At 37.1% G+C, this 20,105-nt stretch overlaps 1 protein-coding gene across 7 annotated transcripts in view; it reads left to right on the top strand.

Annotated features, from left to right (window-relative positions):
- The window catches only part of LOC5569512 (probable phospholipid-transporting ATPase VD), a 277,226-nt gene that overhangs the window by 112,996 nt on the left and 144,125 nt on the right, over positions 1–20,105 (top strand). The window lies entirely within an intron of this gene.

Raw genomic sequence — 20,105 nt, 5'->3', positions numbered from 1 at the left:
TGAATGGAATTTGTGAATTCTGAATTATCACTGTGAGGAAAGCTTAATGTATTCGTTCCTATCAGAGAATCAAGTCTAATGGATCTTTCCTACAGCACTGAAAATATTGTTTATTTGGACACGTAATCTAAGAGTTAACTATAACCAAAGCTAGAGGGCATCACAGAGTAAATGATGAATGATACATTGAGCAAATATTGTTGTACTGCCTTATGTTTGCTATTCTTGCGTACGGTCATGTAGGACGGAAATCAGGTCGAGTCGTGCTTGTAACAAACCGATTACAAAATTTGCTTCCGCTGACTGCGGCAGCTATTGCTACTTACTAGACTAAGTACTTAGGTATAACCTTCATAAATACATCCTCACCGACAACTACAATCTGAAAATCCGTTAACCATTAATCCGATTTACAGACAATCCCGTTAAATCACGTCAACCCCTGAGGTTTAAGGAAACGTCAAACCCCTGCTAGTACGCTCATAAAATCGCCGTTCCGATCCAGCAAGCCTAGCCCAGCCTCGGCGGGTCAAATCGCGTATCCAACCGTGCTCCGAGTCGAATTTTGTTACCTTGATCGCCCTGGCTCTTGCTAGAGACTCTGCCTTGGTTTAGTGGCAGAAAGTGTGTATCACTTGAGGTTTTGGTTGGCGTGTTCACTGATTATTCACCGAATTATTTCCAGTTTTACACTCGTTTCTCTTTCTCCTGCTGTTGGACGTCGTCGTATAGGGTAGCTGTACTAATTGTGGATGCAATAAAATAAAAATCTAATTTCAAACGCCTTCCCAAAAACGTAAGCATTAATTAAACAGTTTTATTACTAACTTGACGTAAAGCTTCTAAAACCAGGTTTTAAAAAAAGTTGTCTTTGTTCGATCGCCATAAAAGTGTTCCAATTATGAACTTTTGATTATTTGCAAGAAAAAAACTCATATGCCATCCAGAGATATTCATAATGCAATGCAAATATGTATTAAAGTGAGTGCTTATAACATTGCATATTCCAGAAATGTTGTGTTGAATTGATATTGAGTCAATTTATCTCAACAGGTTGATAGTAGTGAAATGGAGATAACTCTTTACCGAGTCGTCTCGTCATGGAAGTTACCCATAAAATACCTTTACTACTTTTATTTCACTGGACAAAAAGTTTTATATTCTAGTGGAACAGTAAATTAAATATATCTCGTACATCTACCCTAGTAGCATTTCAATTCGTTTTATATATTGCTTCGTATTGTTCCACTTTCATTGAGCCAAAAAGAGCGAAACGCATAGCGACGGCAGCCCACAAGGGACGAAACGGTTGGTTACGGTAAAACGAAGCTTTATAGTAGTAAAAATGAATGAGTAAATTCGAAAACAACAAACAGCTTGAGACACCAATTTGCATGGCTAAGAGAAAGAGAATTAACGAAAGCAAAAGTGAACAGTGAATCGTTAGCGGGTGTGGGTGCGTTTTTGTGCCATCTTAAGACGATGGAATGGACGTTACTGGAATGATACACATGAGACAATTTATTTAGTTTTATTAAGCGTAGTAGTGGCTTCCCAAGCAAAGTTCAACATCAAAAGCAGAGTAAATCAAAAACTTAAACATGGATATACAACACAACAGTCAAACAGTTTGGTTTGAAATTCTGCTGTTGCATAGCGGTAATGGGCATGCAAAATAAAGTATTAGGAATTAGTTAAAAATCACGATCAAGTTTAATAAAAAAATCGAAACTTTGTCAAACTTATTCAGAAGATAAAAGCCATCCGGAAGATGGTTTGAATTTTTGCTAATACATGCAACTAATGAGCGTGTAATATTGAAGTTTTTAACTAATTCTATATTGTGATCCGCGACAGAATAAAAAATGGAGTCTCCGGGGAAGTTTCCTTAAATACCATTGATGACCGAATGAAGCATGATTTAGTTCATTATTCTGGCACTACATTGCTCTAGTGAGTACTTTAAATTGAAAATTTTCAGCACTTATAATGTATAACGATGCTTAGGATGATCAAGTCTTCGCAAAAGTGTTCAAAGATAATTTATACTCGGAAACTTGCTGATGCCACAAACTTTTTATCTTACAGTGGTCACACTCTTGCGGGTCAGCCACTATTGTGGGTCATTTCAATACGAATTGCGTGGGAAAAAGAGTGACTAATAATCATGACTAGATGTCCATAATGATATGGATAGTGTAGTAAGACTACGACACATAGTTTGATCTTGTGTACACTTTCTTGAAGACCGCAATTTTACAGATAAATAATCAACATTTTGAGCATTTCGTCAAAATGAAAGTCGCATAGACGTTACCATATCCGAATTGATTGAAACATTTCGCATGTATAAGCGGCTGTCGGTGCTTTTGATTAAAATAATGTTTTCGAAGAAATTCTATTAAAATACAAAGACCACTAGAAAAAGTAGACGAGGAGAAAAAATATTTGTAAATCCACGTTAGATTTTATTAAACTCGATTTACTCAAGTATAAGGGTTCCTCTAAGCTAGAGCGCCGTCTGGGCATACAGTATTCGACAGAATAAAGTACGCATTGGCCGTTTTTCCATACAAAATGGTCAAGTTTGGAGATCTGAATCTCAGCTTTTAGTGATCCGATTGATCTGAAATTTTCACCACAGCCTAGATATAACATAGATTTTACTCAATTAAAATATCACTGCATTTGAAACACAATCTTTTAAATTATTGAAAATCTCTCAATTTGCAAAAAAATGCAAAATTTAATTTTGAAAATATTTTGAAAACAATCACTTTAACCGAAAAATGATGTTCTGCAAACTTGTGTGTCTTATCAAATTGTACATTTTTGCAGAAGGACATATTGTTCTAAATATTTTCATTTAAAAATTATTTTTACTTTAAAATTTTGTCATTTTTCTCGAAATTTGAGATTTGCGATAACTTAAAAGTTCGTTAATGAAAAACTATGAATTTCTAGCCTAGCAAATTTGAGGTTACTTTCAAGCTGCGGTGAAAATTTCAGGTCAATCGGACAACTAGAAACCCAATGCCGTACTTTATTCTGTCCAGTACTGTACATCCGAGTCGTAAGCTCAAGTCTTAATAAAACATGATTGCAAATGGGAGGCCCAAACGGAAATTCTGGGGCCCAGATAGCCGTAGCGGTAAACGCGCAGCTATTCAGCATGACCATGCTGAGGGTCGTGGGTTCGAATCCCGCTGGTCGAGGATCTTTTCGTGAAGGAAATTTTCTCGATTCCCAGGGCATAGAGTATCTTCGTACCTGCCACACGATATACACATTCAAAAATGGTCAATCGGCAAAGAAAGCTCTCAATTAATAACTGTGGAAGTGCTCATAAGAACACTAAGCTGAGAAGCAGGCTCTGTCCCAGTAGGGACGTAATGCCAGAAAGAAGAAGAAGATACTGAAATTCTACTGTTTTCAAGCTTTCCAATGGCATTTTTAAACAATTTTTCCGTTCCATAGAAAAAATAACATAATTTGTAAATGATTGGCTTGTTTTGTTGGCTTCCATACAATTGGTATGAAATGAAAAATTGCTGAACGAATTTCAAGATCGATTTTCCTAAAACTAAGGTGTTGTCACTTACACCCCTTTGCTTTTAATCCCTTCAAAATAAAAAAAAAACAGACTATAAGTTTGGAATATTGCGGAACGTTTAACGTATTGTGTTGTTTCGAAACGAAATAATATTGTGAGAAAATATGAATTATTATCTGGAAGCACAAGTTTTGAGCATTACTGAAAGCTTCTCACATGTCTGACCTATTTCATTATTGATACCTGAATTATACTGAAACATAAAAGCCAGGATCATAAGTTTATGAAAGAATAAACGAAGAAAAAATAATTACATGAAATGTGTGTCAAACATGAAATACTATGATTGATTTATCGTTTAATAACAACGACTAATATTTTGAGATTATTTACCATATTTAATTGGATGTGTCCCTCTAGCCCCGTCAAGCAGGGTAACTGAGACTTATAGCCCATTCTACTAAAATTTTCAATATAGTTTAACCGTTACTTCCCATTTGTGCAAACATCAGCAAATATGTTACAGTAAAGTGACTGATCCCTTAGATTTGGAAAACATGTGTACCGTACAACGGAGTAGCTTTGATAATGCGGGTAACTTTGATAGTAGGAGACTCACAATATACTAAACGAAATAACACTTCTGTTAATCAGTTAAGCAAAACGAATGCAAAAGTAAAGAGTATTAGTATGACACTTCATATCAGAACTATTTTTTTTAGAAGCGATAACATTTAAAGCTTTATATTCAAATATTAAAAATCGATATTAGCATTTTTTGAACTCTTACAAACAATCTCTTCTACGGTTATTATTTGATGAAATTTTAAAGAGTTCGTCGCTTATCCCGGTCAGGCCAGTTGCAGTAGTACATGAATCCGGCCTCAAACAGGGAATGTCTGAAAACTCAGTGCTGTGCCAAAAACATTCGTGCCACTCAAAAATGAATTGTGCGTCTCCCATTCTTTGCGAGTAAACTCAAAGCAAGGTGCAGGAGAATTTTTTTTTTGTGCGAGACAAGGCAAAACACAATCTCTACTCTTACAATCAAAAATCACTCTAGAAAAATTACAGCAAGGGATGCTTTGAAAGCGGTCAAACTTAATAAGTGTTTTGCAAAAACTCATAGTGGATCGTAATATATTTGGTAAAGCCAGAAACGTGATGATGAATTATGTTCATCGTGTTTAAGAGTTTTTAAAAGTCACATAAATTCAATTGGAAATTTTTAAGCGTGTACGAAACGCAAAGAGTGAAAAGGAGACAACCGAGACAACTCGATACCACGCAGCCCAAAGCTCATTGCGAGTCAGCACTGCCAGGGTTCAATGCGTATCAAGCATAATTTTACAAATCGGCGTATCTGACATTTGGTAGGATTCGAGAGAAATGCTATGTAATATATTGTGAAGCATTTTTTGCAATTTATCATCGTAATAGGCTGTTTTCCATCACGCTAATCTGCCATGAAACGACCTACTTTCCTGCACTGAGCTATGCAGTGTGGTAATAGTCATTACGCAACTGAAACCAGTGCTGTAATGATTCATTACGCAACGCTTTCTCATTACGAAACTGTTTTGAGTTGCGTAATAAATCATAACCCAAGATTTATTCAGAAATTGTAAGATAATGGTGAATGCATTCTGGTATGGTTTCTGGTACCCTCAAGTGGTCTTCTACGAAATTGCAAAAAATGTTGTACGCAACTCGTTGCAGAGCTCAATTTTAACAGCACTCGTCGTAGTTATTCAACTCGGCAAGCCTCGTTGGATAAATGTTCGACTCGTGCTGTAAAAATCATCATTCTGAAACTTGTTGCGTAAACTACTATTAAATCCTGTTTAAAATGTTTTGCATTTTTTCTATTGCTGTGTCTACTATAAGTTGAAAGAAACACTGTTTCTAACCGTTATTAAACAATTCCGATTTGTTTTTAATCAGATTGAAAAACTGTTAAAATTATTGAATAAACCCTTTTGCTTTGTGCTGCCCGCATACACCATGATGGTTCGTCTATACTCTATATCATACCTTGATTGATATATACAACTTGCTTGATGCGTCGGTTTGACATTTCGTTTTGCACATGCGTCACGTCATATAAACCAGTATTGTTTTGAAGTTGCACATTTATCGGTTTGCAAATTCCCATAAAAATAAATAAAGTTAGTTAATTCGTTAGTTAGTTCTACGTTCAACTACAACGAATATTGGTTTCAGAATGTTTCCAATTTCAACTCGACTAACAGGAGCACCGTGGGGCCGAGAGTAACCCAAGTAGATGGAGAACAGTTCTTGTGGAGGGATTCCACGGAGGCATGCAAGTCGATTCTGATCGACCATTTCAAAAATATCTGAAACTTTGCACAGTTTTTCAGTTCCATCTAAATCGTCATTTTCCGATATCAAATCTTCAAGTTGAGTCACGACTAACTTTTCAAAAGGGTGTATGTGAAAATGGTTCAAAAATATTCAAAAAGCTGCACAGCAAAAACGGTTCGTTCGATTGTTAGACAACTAAAGAAACAAAGTTAGACAACTAAATAAAGATTCCAAAAAAAAACACAGTAAAAAAAATTTTTTTTTTGCATTAAAAAACATCATTTTTGTCACAAAAACTCAAATATCTCAAAACCCTATCGGAATACCAACGTAATTTTTTGATGGAAAACGGTCCATTATATTAGCATAAAAATTTGGTGATGGTAAGCCAATAAACAAAAAAGTTATGACATTTCAAATATTTCACAAATTTGACACTTAGTGAAAAAAATTTTTTTTTTCATTGTTAATTTTTTTTAGGACCGCAGTTTGTTGCTGAATTTTTTGTTAAGGGTACCACATGAGGTTAACAAGTTGTTTTCATGATATTTTATTTAATTATTCATAACTATTATAGCATCTATTAGAAAGTTAGACGCGATCCAGTGTTGTGATCTAAAGTCTTGATAGTGTCATATTTTTTATTGTACGTAACTGAAGAAAAATTCTCTCAATAGTGTTGAAACCTTTTGATAAAAGAAACCTATAAGAAATCTAATATTGAAGAGAAAAGCTACAAAAAAGTTTTCTATTCAGGTATACGACTAGTTTACCTGCAAAAAGTTTACCTCGTAGAGAACAAGGCGGGTCTATACCCAGGTGATCTAGTATACGTAAAGCAGGTCGGTTTTCTCGGCGCTGGTTTTCTCCACAAAGTTAAAATCTGATTACACCTGGGTATAGACCCGCCTTGGTAGAGAATAGACTTTGTTAATCATATTTGGGAGAAAGCGAGTAACTTCAACAACATCAAAAACATGATAGGTACATATCATGAACATACTCACGAAAAAGCTAAAAATATACTACCACTATGGTTACAAAAGATTTAATTGTAAAATTTTTCTTCAGTCAAGCAAACGACACCAAACTAGTCAGTAAAAACTTAAAAGTGATTTTGTTTATTAAAATCTAACGAGCAACATGAGTAGTCGCTTTCTCAACTGTTGCAGGCCGTTTGCAGAAAAAAAAGTGTTCGAAAGAGCTACGAAATCTCACCGAAAGCACCATAGATAAACTGAAAGCGACTGGTTATACTCCAATGTCTGCATTGAATACAAATTTACGCATTTGTACGTCCTGCCGTTTAAACGTTGACAAACGGGCAATCTGTACATCATCGGTGGATCAGGTTGCAGGAAGTTCGAAAACAACAACAACTGAGGAATTACTAGATGCACCGACAACAACTGAGGAGTTACCAGAAGTACCAAGTGTAGATAGTCTTGCCACGGTACCATCAGCGACATCTGTTTCAACAAATCAATCAGAAGATGAGTGCATCCAGAAGGTCAACATCGAACGCTTCAACGAAGGGATAGCTGGAATAAAAGTGACTCCGATTAAATGGACGAAGATGGGTTACGTCAATTATCCCGAGAAAAAATACCGTGAAATCAACGAAGCTGTACGAAGAAACCTCTCCAAATTAGGACCTGAGGATGTGGAAAATACAGACTACGATGAGGTAATTATGAATATGAAGGAAAGGTTCTCGAATCTAGCCACGACAAGGAAAAAAAAAATATTGATTTTGTCGATGCTGCCAAGCTCGTGGTCTATTCAAGACGCCATTGATGAGTTCAAAACCAATAGAAATACAGCAAAAGAGGCAAAACAATTCAAAAATAACTGTCTTGCAACCAAAAATGCTAGGTCGAGTACTTCATTAACAGATGAGACAAAAGAAAAAATAATTCAATATTTTGAAGACGATGAAGTAAGTAGAGCTATGCCTGGCCAAAAAGATTATGTATCTGTAAAAAAAGATGGAAAGCGTCAAGCAATCCAAAAAGATTAATGATGACTACTTTGAAAGAAGCGTATACACGCTTCAAGGAAATTAACGAAAATATTAAGGTAGGTTTTTCCTCATTTGCAAGCCTTCGTCCAAGGCAATGCAAGCTTCTATCCAATTCAGGAACACATAATGTTTGTGTGTGCACAACACACGAAAATATTAACCTAATCTTACATAGTTTGAAAAGAATCAATTTATCAAAGGATATTAAAATGTTAACTGGTAGTCTTTTGTGTGAAAATACAACATCAAATTGCTATCTACGATCTTGTTCGGATTGTCCAGATTCTTCATCATTGGAAAATACTTTATTCGCTGAGTTTGAAGAAAATTATATTGATCAGTTATCATTTGAGCCATAGGTGACCACGGATAGGTGTGACCTAGAAACTATTGTAAAACCTTTAGATGAGTTTGTGTCATTTTTTTGCTTGAAATTAGAAAGTTTAATTCCTCACGACTTTATTAAAACAGAGCAATCCCGCTTTTTAAAAAATACGAAAAATACATTACAAGATGGTGAATTTTTAGTCATTTGTGATTTTTCTGAAAACTATAGCTTTGTATTGCAAGATGAAGTGCAGTCCCATCACTGGAACGTACAACAAGCTACAATTCATCCATTCGTTATTTATTTCAATGAAAGTACGCAAATTGAACATTTTAGTTTTATTGTAATTTCCGAAGATTTAAGACACGACTCAGTATCTGTAAATTTGTTCATTGCCAAAATGATTAACTTTTTACGCGTTGATAAGGATAAAGAAATCAGAAAGATATATTTCATGTCTGATGGAGCAGCATCGCAGTACAAAAACCGTAAGAATTTTTCGAGCCTATGTCAATTTAAATCAAAGTACGGAATTGATGCAGAATGGCATTTCTTTGCTACGTCACAAAGGCCCTTGTGATGCTATTGGAGGAACCATAAAGCGCATGGCCACAAGAGCAAGTTTAGCCAAAGAACGTGAGCATCCAATTAAAACTGCAAAAGAACTATTTGATTGGGCGAATCGCAGAAAAGAAGAAGATTTAACAAAATTATCATTTTGTTTTACTACTACTGAATTAACGGCATCAGAGCTCAGCGAGCAATATAATAACGCGAAAACGATCCAAGGAACCCAAAAATTTCACTGTTTCATTCCATTGTCAGAAAATAAAATTAAAGCAAAACTATACTCGAACTGTACTGATCATGATGCAAAAGTGTTCGATATTGTAAAAAAATTGAATAACAATAAATAAATAAATAAGTATTAATAAAATGTTTTCATGATCTCATAACGCATACCCAAATCCAAAACTTTTAAAGTTTATATATAACATTTAGAAACTCATCGATCATACTCTAAAAAAAAATATCCTGGTAAAAAAAAATTATTTTCATGTAATCTGTTAATTCATTTTAATTTATACATATATACATATACATATAATATTTATACATATACATAATATTTATACATATAATATACATAATACTAATGAATACATGAAAATGACTTGTTTAATTCACGCAAGGCCCTTAACAATAAAATCAGCAACAAACTGCGGTTCCCGTAATAATTTACACCTAAAAAAAATTTTTTTTCCTACTAAATGTGAAAAATGTGACATGTTTGAAATGTCATAACTTTTTTGTTTATTGGTTTACCATCACCAAATTTTTATGGTAGATAGCTAATATAATGGACCGTTTTCCCTCAAAAAATTACGTTGGTATTCCGATAGGGTTTTGAGATATTTGAGTTTTTGTGTCAAAAATGATGTTTTGTAAAGCAAAAAAATTTTTTTTACTGTGTGTATTTTTTTTGGAATCTTTATTTAGTTGTCTAACTTTGTTTCTTTAGTTGTCTAACAATCGAACGAACCGTTTTTGCTGTGCAGCTTTTTGAATATTTTTGAACCATTTTCACATACACCCTTTTGAAAAGTTAGTCGTGACTCAACTTGAAGATTTGATATCGGAAAATGACGATTTAGATGGAACTGGAAAACTGTGCAAAGTTTCAGCTCAATAGAAAATAATGAATTAAAAAATTTACCAAATTTTGGTGCTGTTGCTTGGAATCACTCTGTGGGGAATTTGGTGGAAACTATTGTCCCGAATACTGATTATGTTCCGCATCAGTTTGCCGACTCGTCAGCTGTGGAAATTCGAATCTCTCGATTTCCAACATGATTAGTGATTCGGAAACAGTATGACGTACCTGCTGATTTTTTTTTTTATGTTTTGGTTCTGCACATAGGTCGTTTTACTATGATCACATGTACGGTGTATGTGCTAGCATAAAAAATGTTGGCAGTAGAGTCGCTTTGCAAACTTAGGGTGTATGTAGCCAAATTGAAAACACTGAGTAAAGTGCACATAGGGCATAATTTTTTTTTTTTTTTTTACCAATTCATTTATTTAAGGCTCTATCGCGTTTAACGCTTTACGGAGCCGAGATTCATTTTTGTACTTTTTTACAATTGTTTAACTTCTTAAGTACCAAGTTTAGTCCGGGTTGGAGCCAGGGTACTCGTGGCAACTCGAGGTTAGTGGTCACAAATATTTTTAGGAAGGGCTAGGTTGGGATTGGGTTACAGGGTTCTTTGCAGCACATCCGGGTGGTATTTCATGGTTGCTCGTTTGTCGTATCATGGCGTATACCAACTTCATGTGGGTTTTCGATTGCCGGATGGCCAGGAACATCAATCCAACACAAATGGGACATAACACAGAGAGAAAAAAAAAAAAACTGGGGAAGAGAACACAAGAGAATTAAACTTTTATACAACACAAGCGAAGATAATCGTAAATCGACAACATGTAGACGAGATCGCGGGAGCCCAACACATCTCTAACTGAAACATAGGGTTGTCTACCTCGGGCCACAAGGGTATCCATAAGTTGTGCTCTGGAGGCGTCCATATCCGGGCACTGCCAAACTACGTGATCGATGTCATCATAACCGGAACCACACCTATTACATATATTGCTCAGCGCGAGGTTGATCCTGTGCAAATGTGCGTCTAGCGAGTAATGGTTGGACATAAGTCTTGACATCACGCGAATGAAATCTCGACTTACATCCCAACCTTTCCACCACGCTCGCAAGGAAACTCTAGGGATTATGGAATGTAACCACCGTCCCAGTTGGTCATTTAGCCAGTCGCTTTGCCAACCGTGAAGAGAACTTTGACGTACTAAATGAAACAATTCATCGTGTGAAATTCTTCTATCATATATCTCACCTTCCTCAGCGCCCACCTTTGCGAGAGAGTCCGCCTTCTCATTGCCATAAATTAAGCAATGTGAGGGGACCCATACAAAGGTAATCTTATATGATCTTTCGACCAGTGCACACATCTGCTCTCTTATTTTTGTAAGAAAGTAAGATGCATGCTTTACAGGTTTCATCGATCGGAGTGCCTCAATAGAACTGAGACTATCCGAGAAGATGAAGAAGTGGTCTGCGGGCATGTTAGAGATCATCCCCAAAGCGAAGTTGATTGCTGCCAGCTCAGCAACATAAACCGTGCAAGGTTCCTGAAGTTTTCGGAAGGCGGAAGAGTTTTCATTGAAGACACCGAAGCCAGTGGATCCATTTATACGTGACCCGTCAGTGAAATATCTCCTGTAGGAATCGACATTCTGGAACTTTGCGTTGAAAATACGTGGAATAGTTATACATCGAAGTTGATCTGGAATTCCATGAATAGCTTGTTTCATGGACAGATCATATTCAACAGAGGAACTGTCATTGGTGAAGCGTACACGTGGAGGGTTATAACATGGAAGGCTAATGTCAGATGACATGTAGTAGAGATAAACTCTCATGAATTTTGACTGAGTGTTCAGTTTGAGCAATTCTTCGAAGTTTTCGATGACGAGTGTGTTGCTCACTCCACACTTAATAAGTATTCTTAGCGAGAGCTCCCAGAATCGGTTTTGTAGCGGTAAAACCCCTGCCAGAACCTCTAGGCTCGCATTATGTGTCGAGTGCATACACCCTAAGGCAATACGCAAACAACGATATTGAATTCGTTCCAATTTAATCAAGTGGCAGTTTGCTGCTGAGAGAAAACAGAAAGAGCCATACTCTAGAACAGAGAGAATGGTTGTTTTATAGAGTTTTATGAGGTCTTCCGGGTGAGCACCCCACCATGTTCCGGTAATTGTTCGTAGAAAATTGATCCTTTGTTGGCATTTTTCCGTTAAATACCTAATATGAGTTCGCCAAGTGCCTTTTGAATCAAACCAGACCCCAAGGTATTTTGAAGTCAAAGACTGGTCGATGTCTGTTCCCAAAAGCTTAAGCTTTAGTTGGGCAGGATTCCGCTTCCTTGAAAATACGACCAGTTGAGTTTTTTGCGGAGCAAACTCGATCCCTAAATTTCTAGCCCAAGTGGATAGATTATCAAGGGAATTTTGCAATGGTCTTTGCAAGATTTCCGCTCGTGGGCCCTTCATAGAAACCACAGCATCATCTGCAAGTTGTCTTAGCGTGCATGGTTCTTCCAAACAGTTGTCAATATCTTTAACATAAAAATTATAAAGCAAGGGACTCAGACATGAGCCTTGGGGAAGGCCCATATAGCTAATTCTGGAAGTTGTCAGTTGACCGAGAGTGAAGCTCATGTGTTTTTCTGACAACAGATTGTACAAGAAATTATTCAATATTCCAGGTAATCCACTATTGTGCAGGCTTTCTGACAATATTTCTATGGAAACTGAATCAAAAGCGCCCTTAATATCCAAGAAAACCGAAGCCAATTGCTCCTTGTCCGCAAGGGCTAGTTGAATATCTGATGAAAGCAACGCTAGACAATCGTTTGTTCCTTTGCCCTTGCGAAAGCCAAATTGTGTACTGGAAAGCATGTTGTTTGATTCGACCCAGTGATCGAGTCGGGATAGGATCATTTTTTCTAACAATTTCCTTAAACATGATAACATAGCGATCGGGCGGTACGAATTATGATCAGACGCTGGTTTCCCAGGCTTTTGAATAGCTATTACTTTGACCTGTCTCCATTCAGGTGGAACAATGTTGTGCTCCATGAATAAGTTGAACAGGTCAAGCAACCGTCTTTTAGCGATATCAGGGAGATTTTTAAGAAGATTGAACTTAATCATATCGCGTCCCGGAGAGGAGTTGTTTGATGAAAGAAGAGCCATAGAAAATTCCAGCATAGTGAATGGTCTGTCCAACGCATCGTCTCTCTGGGTTTCCCAGGATGGCGGTTGAGCTGGAACTGAGTCTGGACAGACCTTTTTCGCGAAGTTGAATATCCAACGATTGGAATATTCGTCACTCTCATTTGAGGATGAGCGGTTTCGCATGTTGCGAGCCACTCTCCAAAGCGTCGTCATTGAAGTTTCTCGTGAGAGGCCATCGATGAAACGTCGCCAATAGCTACGCTTCTTCGCTTTAATAAGATTCTTCAGTCTTTTTTCGAGCTTCGAGTACTCTAAATAAAGTTCTGAGGTACCATATCTACGAAAAGCTTTAAAGGCATTGGATTTTTCTCGATACAACTGAGTGCATTCATCATCCCAACCAGGTGTGGCTGGTCGTCTTTTGAAGGATGCACTTGGAACTCGTTGCTTTTGGGATTCTAATGCACTTTTATAAATCAATTCTGTTAGGAATCGATACTCATCCAACGGTGGGAGAGTGTTGAATGATTCGATACCAAAGGTTACCGCTGATGCAAATTTTTGCCAATCGATATTCCTAGTGAGGTCAAAAGGAACCTGAATTGACTGTTCTGACCTTTCAAAATTATTTCTGATAGAAGTTATTATGGGCAAGTGATCACTACCATGGGGGTCATCGATCACCTTCCACATGCAATCGAATGATAGTGAACTTGATCCCAAAGACAGGTCAAGGCGGCTTTCTTTGCCATCGGATGAAATACGTGTCACTTCACCTGTGTTCAAAATGTTCAAGTTGAAATCGTCGCATAAGTCATAGAAAATAGCCGCTCTATAATCGTCATAAGATTCGCCCCATCCAGTACCATGTGAGTTCATATCACCCAGTATTAAAACTGGAGATGAGAGCATGGAGACTGCATTCCAGAGATGACGGCGGTTTATTGAAACTCTTGGAGGAATATAAACAGAAGCTACGCAAAGGTCTTTACCCTTTACGCTTATTTGGCAAGCAACGATTTCTATGCCTGGATGAGTCGGGATGGGGATTCTGTAGAATGAGTGGCACTTTTTGATCCCTAAAAGCACACCCCCGTAATTATCATCTCGATCCTGGCGTATAATGTTAAAATCGTAGAAGTTAAGATCATCTTCAGAAGAAAGCCATGTTTCACAGAGTGCAAATATATCACAATCGGAGTTGTGAAGCAAAAACTTAAATGTGTCTAATTTAGGTGTTAGACTATGACAGTTCCACTGTAGCACAGTGATCATATCTTGTACCTCACTCGATGAATTATCCATCGAAAGATATGATCGAAGCAAGGAGGGGCCACGAAATAGTCAATTCCCTGAGATACTCTTCTATTGCGGGGAGAAAAAGGTCGAGTATGCCTCTGAATGAGTCTGAAACTCCGAGGGCATTGCATATGCGATCCACAAGGGCCGTAAAAGTTATCAGTCCTCGCTTGGCCCCGGGGGTTTTCGAGGAAGAGCGAGGGACTTCAGTAGCTTTTTTCTTGCTATCTTGTCTAGAGCTTCTTTTTGAAGTATATTTAATCGGTGGAGGCGGGGGCGGCAGATCTTTGCTGCAACACGGAACGGAAGCATCAAAGACCTGTTTCTTCGGCAATTTCAAATTTGCCCCACCTCCTTTTGAATTAGGCAAACTTTTGAGGGAAGATTTCATTACCTTTCGGCGCAGTCCCGGAGAAGATTGAGACTTTCGTTTACCGGGTGCGTGTACCTCCGAAGAATCTCCCCCATCGGTTTCGTCGTCGTTCGCTTCATCGGAAGACAACTCTTGAAAAGAGTTACCAACTGGGATGGCTGATGAAGACTCTTTTGCGGACGGATTTAAAGATTTTACCATTTCCGCGTATGTCTTCTTGGAGCGCTTCACAATTGAGCGACTCTCATTTCGAATGCGTCTTTTATAAGCCGGGCATTTCTGCAGGTCATGAAGTTCCTCGCGACAGTAGCTACATTTTTCGGCTTCCTGTGTGCAAGCATCTTCCAAGTGAGCTTGGTTGCATTTGCCACAACGGGGCTTGTTGTCGCAATAGCTAGCACTGTGGCCAAGCTGCTTGCAGTTGGTACAATTGAATACCTTCGGCACGTAAAGACGCACTGGGTAAAAAGCACTGTCAATACAAACAAATTTCGGGAGGACGGAACCGGGGAAAGTCACTCGAAACGAGGCTGACGGCGAAAACACTTTCTTATTTCCTTCCATGGAAACTGATTGTAATTGTTTACAATCCAGTATAGCCACATCAGGAATGGACCGGTTCTCAAAGACGCCTTTGCCAGTCTTAATGTCTTCGCATGTTAGACTCGCGTCGATAATTTTCCCTTCCACCTCGACTTCTCGTGCCGGCACATAGACGCAATATTCCACAGTAAAAGCCTCATGCTGAGCAATTTCATTCGCTGCTTTGTAACTAGGTGCAGTTACACGCAACTTGGATTCTTTCACTTGGTGAATAACGGTCCCAGGATATTTACGCGTCAGCTCCCGAGAAATCGAGAGCACGTTCAAAATCTTCTTTTTGCGCCGGAAATAGACAACCCAAGGCCCAGCCGAAGACGGTTGATAGAACCGCGTTCGAGCAACGAGATCTCTAGGAGGCGTATCGCCTCCATCCGATTCATCCATGCGGAAAAAAGCTTAACCGCAACCAAATGAAGAAAAAAAAAATAATAAAAAAAAAAAAAACAAAAACAAAAAAAAAAAAATATGTGTAAAAAAAATTATTAATCAGTGGACTATTTTGTACACACCTCCCCTAAATGGGTAAATCAAATTCACAAAAAAAAAAAAGAAAAGAAAAAAAAAAAAAAAATAACCAATCAGTGGGCTATTTTGTACCCAACTCCCCTATACGGGCAAAATAGCACCGGGAGAGAGACAGAGGAGAAGCGAAAAACAACCTTGAACTCAACACTGTTGTTCGGAGATGCGAAAGCAATTCAATAGATAATGTATACTTATCCGTTCTACAGCAGGAGAACGTCCACGCGCCGTAGGTAGTAGACCGACCGGGTCGGCCTTCTGCCTTGTTGTTGTTCTCGGTGCGGGAGAAAAATCAATCACCGATAATTGATGATGGGCGATGATTTTATTGCGGTGGAACGATACTAGTTTCACTAGTTCGCTTCCTTCGCAAAGCGCAATCGTCTAAGCACTCACTTTGCACAAAACTGAAACTTGTTTAACTCACTAATTAAACCAAAAACCCACGCGGGCGGTGGGGAAAAAGGCCTAAATGAACTCTGCAAAAAGTGCCGTACGATGAGACCGGGATCCTGTCGACCGACTCGTTCAAGCGCTAAGCAAGGAATGACATAGGGCATAATTGAAATTTATTCGAAAAAACAAAAAAAAAAGGTTTAAGGAATACTTTTGTAGACTCAATATGTAGATTATGCGTTTGTCGAGCCCATGCAAAGCAAATCTCGATTTGTTTATTTTTGCAGATACGTCGGATGAAGAATTATACTTGATATAATTTATGTTGAATTCAATTTCGAAGCGTGCATATCAATCGATATCTTTTAAGAAGCATTATATTATACCAATTCATACAGACTTATAATGGTGTTCATCATGCATGTTTGAACTAAAGCATTTTTTGTAGGTCAATTTTTCTATGAATTCTATTATTTTATGAACAAAATCTACTTCACGATCTCTATTAACATTAAAGAATCAGGTTTCAACTGCAATGAAGCCAAACTTTAGTTTGGTTGTACCCTTTCATGTGTTTACATATCCATTATCAAAGTTATCCCAAACCCAAAATTAGACTTTTGATTATATGAAAAAATATCGGTCCACTTAAAATGAATCTTCATGCAAACTTTCAACTGAATTCAACTGTTGAGATACCAGTACAAGTACCATTAGGGTAGAAGCACCGGTTTTGGCCATACGCCAGTTGTAGCCATAGTGGATTATACACCGTTTTACATAGCTAATCAGCATGAAACCCATTGTGTTTAGTTGATCACATTCATATGATAGAGCTACATTCATTTACTTGTCCAAATTGATTCAAAACATAAGAAAAACAATTCATTTTCCTTATAATTTTAACTCCCATACTCCTAATTTAGCCAGGGCACTCCTAATTTGGCCACTGTCATGAGAAATCAATGTGATTGGCCAATATAGGAACCGCAGTTAAATCTCTGGCCGAAACTGGTTCCGTTGGCCTATATTGACCAACGGGATTTTCAAAGCGAAACAATGGTTTTGGCTCAGTTTTGATATTTACACACATAACATGGATTGAAAGCTTGCATTTGACATATTTGTAGTATAAATACGCCTTCCCATTTAATTTTTATTGACATTTTCTTCTAGGCTGGCCAAAACCGGTGCTTTTGCCCTACCTGTTTTAAAAATATAAAATAAAAATCTTCAAAACAAATTGCAGAAATATTCAGATTTTCTTCTAAAAAACAATCAAATGGGGTAGTTTTACGGTGTTTGGAAACTATATTGAACAATTTGTCTGAACTTTCATTTCTTTTATCCCGTGTTACCTTAACTATTTCGTGAATTTCACTTCAATTGGGTCCTAAAATTTTTAATGAAATCTTGTTTTTATTTAACAACACAAAAGAGCATGTTACTGCAACTACTTTAGCAATTTTTCCCGTTCAAAAACGACTATATCATGTTTAAACTTTAAAATTTAAAAATTGGGTCCATAAATGAACCTTGACACTTTTGATCATGTTTTACGTTCGCTTAGTCGTCAAAAACACCACAGGGGTTTTAGTTTTAACACTGGGGTTGTTCCTAACTGACATTTCGGAAGGGACACGGAAAACAAAATATACCCAAATTTTGAGTTTAAGCCAAGGGGTGTGACAAAATCTAAAGAAACATTAAAAAATGTTTTTTAGACTTAAACCAACGAAAAACATTAAAAAATTGAGTAAACATGTGTTTTTGGCCTAAACTTAAGCGTTTAGCACTTAAATTGGGACAGGGCTTTAGGACCCTATTTGTCTATTTTATAGAATTATATGTTAAAGTATATGTTTATATTTTCGCTAGTTACTAAAACTTACAATCAGGTGGTTAGCCGCAAACACGATAAATCATGATTAAAGTATTGAGTTTCTGTTATCCCAACCTCTACATATTTTCTTCAAAACTGATCAAATGGCATGAAAACGATTAATTGGTTCAAACGTTATAGTGTATTAAGAGGGCAGGATCCGTCATTGATTTCAGAATTTTCAAAAGCAGTTTTTTCGTTCAAAATCAAGAAAATTTATAGGAAAATGTGTTCACTGCATTCGATTCTCCAACCGAAACACAAAGAACACATATTCTTCGAATAATTTTTAGTTTTAAACAGAAAAACTGCTTTTGAAGTTTTGATGTTGACGATGATTACGATGACGGAGCGTTGAACGTTAAAAATACAAAATTTTAGTTGCTTTAGCCAATTTTGTCTGTTGTCAATTTTGCATTTTGTACGAAGGTGAATCTGTTTCGTTTGCTTTATCCACGGGGGATTTAACAAGTCCGACTTTCGATATCTAACGTTTCAAACCGGAGTTGGTGGTCTAATGGCTCCAGTTGCTGCTCTCCCTTTTTCGTATTTTGTATTCGTATCTAGCACTTGCTTCTATCTGTCAGTCTTAAGGTGAAACAATTTGGAATAAAACTTTAAACTAAGACTTCAATAGCACTTATCTCCGCGAAGAAACTTTCCAACAACAGTGCACTTTTTATTTTGGTTTTGTGCACAATTAGAAAATTTAAAATAAGGTCAGAAACGTTTGCCAACTATTTCTCTAACATAATAAAAAAAAATGGGAGGTAAAGAAGCTATGGGAGATTGGGTTTTTAAACATTTTTGAATTCTGAACCGCCCTGGCATGAAACTCGCTAGTGCAATATGGAACAAGTTGTTCTTATCCATGATTTTTCAAAACCTCTATAGTATCGTATTTGCCTTGAAATCATTTAAAAAAGTTGTGTTAGGAGCTGATATTGAAGGCTTCTTGAACTATCTGCCGTAAAGTTCTGGTCTATTATCAATTGGCAGTCAACTAATCCGACTTGATTGCTTTCCACGAACTCGTTTGAATATTTTTTTTTGTGAAAGCATCATCTGTGCACTCACCCAGGCGGTGTTTCTGGTCCCGAAAAGCGTTTTTCTGTAGGCCATTCACTGCATTCTTCCTACCCTCCAGAATCAGCCCACATTTATCTTCGAATCAATTGTTCCGTCATGATCACCTTAGCGAAGTATCGCTGTTTAATTTCTGATTGTTGCTTCAACTGTAATAATTTGTTGATGTTGGATTGGCTTCTCAATCCTGACAAAATTAAAAACTCTTGTTTTATTTTATCTAACATGTATATAGTAGTTACAGAACTGTAACAATTGATTCCCCAAAGAACCGACCGAAATGTTGGGCAAAAAAAATTATAAAAATAAAATGAAAAAAATTAAATTTTGTCAGGGATGGAAAGTCAATCCTACATCAGCTATTTACTTTCAGCATACAGTTCACCTTGCACCTGGAATCGAATCTCGTCACCACCGATATAGTAACCTATGACCTAAAAGTTAAAGTGACGATTTCCTTCGGAAGTGAAATAAAGCCGTTGGTTCCAAGATGAACTAGTCCTGAAGCATAGCATAGTATAGCATTAACGACTGTACAAATCGTGGGTGGCTGTACAATGTTCAGCTCTATTAGTCTTGAGAAATCTATATGTTATGTCACAAAAATAAAAAGTTTGGGATGAACACATCCCATTGTAACCTGGCCATGTGCTTACAATTATTGGGGGAAGGGAGGGAATGTTAGTTCAACGTCTACTTAAGAATATACAGAGAGAACAACGATGAAAAGAAATCGATGAATGCAGATAAGCCCTTATGAAAAAACAATTCTGAAATAGTCATTAACTAATGTTGAATTTGTGCAAATACACTCAAAAATTGAATTCTAACAACTATTAAACTGCCCATAACTGCATATTTGTAACATTCGACAAAAGTAGGCATTGAGTAAATGGAATA

This window comes from Aedes aegypti, chromosome 2 (assembly GCF_002204515.2).
Source record: "Aedes aegypti strain LVP_AGWG chromosome 2, AaegL5.0 Primary Assembly, whole genome shotgun sequence".
Taxonomy (NCBI): Eukaryota; Metazoa; Arthropoda; class Insecta; order Diptera; family Culicidae; genus Aedes; species Aedes aegypti.
Note: the sequence above shows the minus strand (reverse complement) of the source record. Positions and strands in the feature narration are given on the sequence as shown.